Here is a 5687-nt window from a genome sequence, read left to right as displayed (position 1 = left end):
TTTTAGAAAATGACACATGTGTAGCTGTGAAAAATGTGTATTCAGCTGTGTTTGGGTGGAACACTGAATATGTCCACCAAGTCCATTTGTTTCAAACTCTGGTTCAGTTCTGTTATTTCTTTGCTAAGTTTTTGTCTGGTTGACCTATACTTTGGGGATAAGGAGGTGTTAATGTCTCCTGTTAAGATTTTGGCCTTGGATATTAGTTTTTTCATGTCCATTAAGATTTGCATTTTATAGTTGGGTGCTCCCGTGTTTGGTGCATACATATTTATGATTGTTACCTCTTCCTCTTGAATTTTTCCCGTAACCAGTATATAATGGCCTTCTTTATTTCATTTGATCATTGTTGGTTTGAAGTTGAGACTGTCTGAGACAAGGATTTCAACCCCTGCTTTTTTCTGAGGTGCTGGGGCATGTAGTATTGTGTTCCATCCTTTGACTTTCAGCCTATGAACGTCTTAATGATTTCAGTGTGTTTCTTGTATACAGCATATTGTTGGATTTTATTTCCTAATCCACTGTGCCAGTCTGTTTCTCTTAATTTGTGAATTGAGTCCATTTACATTGATGGTTATAACTGAGATGTATTGATTTACATTTGACATGTTATTTACTTTTTGTCATTTACTCCTTTTTCTCCTGTGTTTGTTTGCCCTATTTAGTTGGTTGCTTCTGATCTCATTTGTGGAGTTCTGATCATTTTGCTCCCTCTCTAGAACATCTTTCAGTAGCCTGTGTAGGGTTGGCTTTGTCATCATGAAATTCTTTAGTTGTTTTTTGTCATGAAAGTATTTCACTTCTCCATCAAATTTGAAAGAGATTTTTTCAGGGTATAGTAGTCTTGGCTGGAAATTTTTTTATAGAGGACTTGAAGTACTCTGCTCCATGCTCTTCTTGCCTTCATGGCTTGTGAAGAGAAGTTGGATGTAATTCTGATGGGTTTCCTTTGAATTTGATCTGCTTCTTTAGCAGCTTTCAGTATATTATTCTTGTGCTGAATTTCTGAGATCTTGACTATTATATGGCTTGATGTGTTTTTAATTTGGTTGAGGTTCCTTGGTGTTCTGTATGCTTTGGCTACCTGAATGTCAGATATTTTCCTCATATTTGGGAAATTTTCTGCTATTACTTCTGCCCATATTTTTCAATGTCATTTGTATTGACTCCTTCTTTCTCATTGATGCCTATTAGTCTCACATTGTTCATCTTTGCATCATCTTGCAGGTGATGAATTATTCTTTCCTGCATCCTCGTTGTTTTTAAGAGATCCTTTCTTGCCTTTTCACTAGCTACACCAGCATCTTCAAGATCTGAAACTCTGTCTTCACATTCACTTAAACGGTTTTGCAAGCTTGTGATTGAGAGTTTCATTTCCTCTATATCTCTTTGACTCTGCTTCATGCGATCTATTTCTTTCCTGTATTGCTCATTCAGGGAATCTGTCATTTTTCTAATCTCCTCTATATTTTTTTATCAATGTCTTCTTTAGAAGCAGTTATAAATTATTTTACTGCAGTGCTTTTTTCAGATTGGGTTTCCTCCCTATGTTTCTGTAGTTGATTCTTTACTTCAGATGCTATGAGTTCTGAGAATTTTTTTTTTATTCCAGAAAAGAATTCCACTCTTTGTTCCTCTATAACTTTCTTCTGTTGCTTATTTACTATCGATGCTATTAATTCATACATTTCAGCTGATGTAGTAGAGAAGAATTCCACTCTGTGTTCCTCTATGACTTTCTGCTGTAGCTTATTTACTATTGATGGTATTAATTCATCCATTTTTGCTGAGCTTGTGTCCTTTGTACTTGTTCTGGGTGGGTCTCAGGTTTCCTTCATGTTTTTCTGCATTTGATTCTTTACTGCAGATGTTATTAATTCAGGGATTTCTTTTTTCATTTCCATTCTGAGTTCCTTTATACCTTTCTGTAGCTGTTTCTTTATTTCAGAAGCCTTTGATTCATTGCTTTCAGCTGTGTGATTCCAAATTTGTTCTGTGTTAGTGTCCTCTGCACTTGTTATGGGTGGGCTTGGGTTCTGAGATTGCATTTTGCTCCTTCTCATGGTCATTTTGTGTATCACTGTCTTCTGACCTTTGTTGTAGATCTTTGTTGCAGTTACAACCTTAGCACTTACTGAAGTTGAGGTGTAGATCTACAAAGTTTAGATTTATCCAGCTGTGCCTTGGCTTGGGTCTGGCTGCTGTGCTCAGCCTCTTCCTGCTGCTGCCCTTGTGGGTGAACCTATTCTGCCCTTCTGGCAAGATCTTCTGCTCTTGGACTAGCTGGGTGGTTCTGTCCTGTACACTCTCTGCAGGAATTGCTGCTGCAGGGTTTCACCCCAGCCCTGTCTGCCAGGCCTGAGCTGAGTCTGGAGGGAACAAGGTGGAGTAGGAGCGATAGGCAGCTCTCCCACACACTCCCCGGCCTGGACTAGGACTGGATCTGGGGGTTCCCGGGACTGGGCAGAAATTCCTACTCAGTGGGCAGGGTTTGTGTGTGTACTACGAAGGAATGGGGGGCACCTCAAGAGGGTGAAAGAGGGTGTCACCCATGCTGCATCTGTTCTGGGACCAGTAGTTCAGGCCAGCACAGGTTAGCCAGAAGCTCTCCCACACACTCACCGGAACTGGTCTAGGACTGGATCTGGGGGTTCCCGGAAAGCGGCAGAAATTCCTACTGGGCAGGTGGGTAGGGGAGGTGCTGTGGAGTGCTGGCAGGCATCCCAAGGGGTGGAAGAGGGTCTCACCCATGCTGCGCCTGGGCTGGAACCAGTAGGACCCACCTTCGCAGGGTAGTGGGAAGCTCTCTCACACACTCACCGGGCCTGGGCTATGACTGGGTCTCTTTATTTCTTATTTGAAAAAATATAAATGTTTAAGAAGTGATTTTTAATATTAAAAATATTTTTGAGAAAGAATGAAACATGAAATAATAGGATAAAATTCCTATGCTGGGTAAAAGTGTCTGCACAACTCAGAGTAACCTAACTTGCCAGTGTCATTCTGTGAACAAGTTTCTCCTTGGTACTGCTGTGTTTACTTTCTTTGTTAAGAAAAGCTAAACAGTGAGTGCTCTGGTACATGAGCCCCTCAACCATTGAGATATTGAATTCTGATCTTTAATAAGCCAACATTGATTTACTTCACTGCTTCTGTTTGCTTAGTTAAGCTCCACTGGCATAGGAAAAAGCACACATAATTTAATCAAATTGCTTTTTTTCATTTGATTTTTTATTAGTGCACAAAGCAGGCACTAAGCATTCAGAATTTATTTATACCAGTAAAATATCCTCCTTTTTTCTTAGAAGAATTTGTAATTATAGTCAATTTCAGTCTTCACTCTTGATACGTACAAAAAAACAACACAGCAGTTCTTATTTTTAGTGGAATTTTTTCTTAACATTAGTTTGGCTCTTCAAGAATGTTGTATAAAACCTAAATTGTATTAACCTTTTCAGATGTTCAGGTGCCAGTGAACAGGTCAATAGCTTACATGTTCAATTAGACAATATTTTATTTTTTATTTGACCTGAAATTTTCCTGCTCAATCTATTTAGTGACTTTAATAGACAAAAAACTGGAAAACAGAAGTGGGTTGCTATAGGTTATGAGGCTAATTGGTTGACAATCTAGGAATAGAATCCAGAGATCTTGACAATTTGATTATAATCAATGCCACTTGAAAACTAATTTGTCCTGTAGAATTCTTTTCACGTTAGACAAAACAGGTTTTACTAAGTTGAAAGCTTAACAATAGTCATAATCTTTCATATCTTTCATTATTTCTTTTAACAGACATTGTATATAGTTTCCAAGCAAAGGTGGCTGTTATCTCTGTGAGAAGGAAGTTAGTGAATTATTTGGGGCTGTGAGTGTGATTGATGAAATAGCTTGCCTTGTTGTACTTCTGGGGGCCCTAGAAGCACCTAGGCTTGCCAATTTCACTGCAGAATGAGATGGTTGGAAAACTGAATTCTGTTTTCATGTGCTTATTTGTTTTGACTCCCCAGTGCAAATTTGAAAACAGTCTAGAACTTGTCGTAATAAGTCGGTCTAAACAAGTGTTACGGAATTTTTATTTGTATAATTCTTCTAAACAATGTTCAACTAGAAGTATTTCTTTATCAATGGATTCCCTCCACCCCTCAAAGTTTGAAGAATTTTTCTCTCTTTTTCTTGATGCAGACAGGAAATATTTTTCCACTATGTAGTGATGGCCACCAGCTCCTCACTATGTGGAGTAGTAAGCTTGGGTAGATGGAAAACACCAAGATGTGTGTGTGTGTGTGTGTGTGTGTGTGTGTGTGTGTGTGTGCGCACGCAGGTGAGCGTATATGGGATTAAAACAGAGGAAGACAGAGAGCAGCCTTGAATTCCTGATGAATATATGGAATTGCTGGGCCAGACAGTCCTAGTACAGTTGCCACTTTTGGGCTGCCTTCTGTGTTTGCTAATAGATCTCTTTAGTGTTATACTGAACAAGCTTTGTACTTTTAGGTCTTGGACACACCAACTTCTCATTTCTTATTTGTAGACCTAACTCCTGGCCAGATAGAGTCTGTGTTGTGCAGAAGTTCTGTTGTTTTCTATATCTGTTGTTCAGTTCCAATATTCAGTCCAAGCCTCGCTGTACCCACTAAAGCTCTGGCCTCCTCTCCAGTATCTAGTAAGGTGGTTAAAAACACAATCCAACATAAGAAGTTAGACAGAAGGTGGGAAGGAGCTGGCAAGTAAGCCATGGACTTGTGTTCTCCACATAGACCACTTAAAGATGTAACTGTTGCATGTGGCAAATGTGCTACATAATTAAGAGAACCAGTTTGTTGCTAAGGCTGTGGGAGGCTGGGCTGCATACCATCTCATGTTGCCTTCTTATCTGCATGCCTCATTCTTTTGTTTCTACTTTCTTGGATTATACCCTGAAGCCCAATAAATTGGCAAGCAGGTACACTTGAACTCAGACTATGTTCTAGGAAATTTGCACCAGCTATTCCTTTTAAATCATGACGCCATGGGACACTCAATTGTCTACCTCACAGATGGTAGTGGGGTCTGCATATTTCTGGCATTGGGAGTGGAAATAATTTCTGGCATTTGTGACCACAGGGTTACTGAAGTTTAGTAGGTAATTAGGAGGAGGTCAGATAGAGTCAAGTGACTGGAAAAGAAATGGTTACTGCATTTGACAATTTGACAGGAAGGCAGAAGCAGCTGGGGCTTGCCAAAAAAGTGATAAATTCATACAAAAATTATTTATGTAAGGAGTGGTATGAATGTCAAGGTGATACAGGGCATATGATACAGGGATGATATAGGACCATTAAATAAAGCAAATGACATGAGGGAAAGATAACTCCAGAGCTGCTAGATGTCTGATTTGCTGAGTTCATGATCTCTAAATTTGAAGAATACATTTGAGGAATAATAGTTTAAGTGTAGGAAATATTTATTGAGAGATTGAAAGTTTCTAAGAGTGACAGAAGGCATCCCCTAGTGATTGGCCCTGGGAACTCCATTCTTAAGGGAGTTTTACAGAATAAAATTTAAAGGTGAGACAAGTATAGGGAGGGATAAAACTATAGTAACTAATAAGATTACAAATATAGTTAAGTAATGTTGATCCAATGGAAAATGACAAGGTGAGTGAGAGGTGGGACAAAACTGATCAATTAGATTACTACTATAGT

Source organism: Octodon degus, unplaced genomic scaffold, assembly GCF_000260255.1.
Source record: "Octodon degus isolate 3935 unplaced genomic scaffold, OctDeg1.0 scaffold00095, whole genome shotgun sequence".
NCBI lineage: Eukaryota > Metazoa > Chordata > Mammalia > Rodentia > Octodontidae > Octodon > Octodon degus.
Note: the sequence above shows the minus strand (reverse complement) of the source record.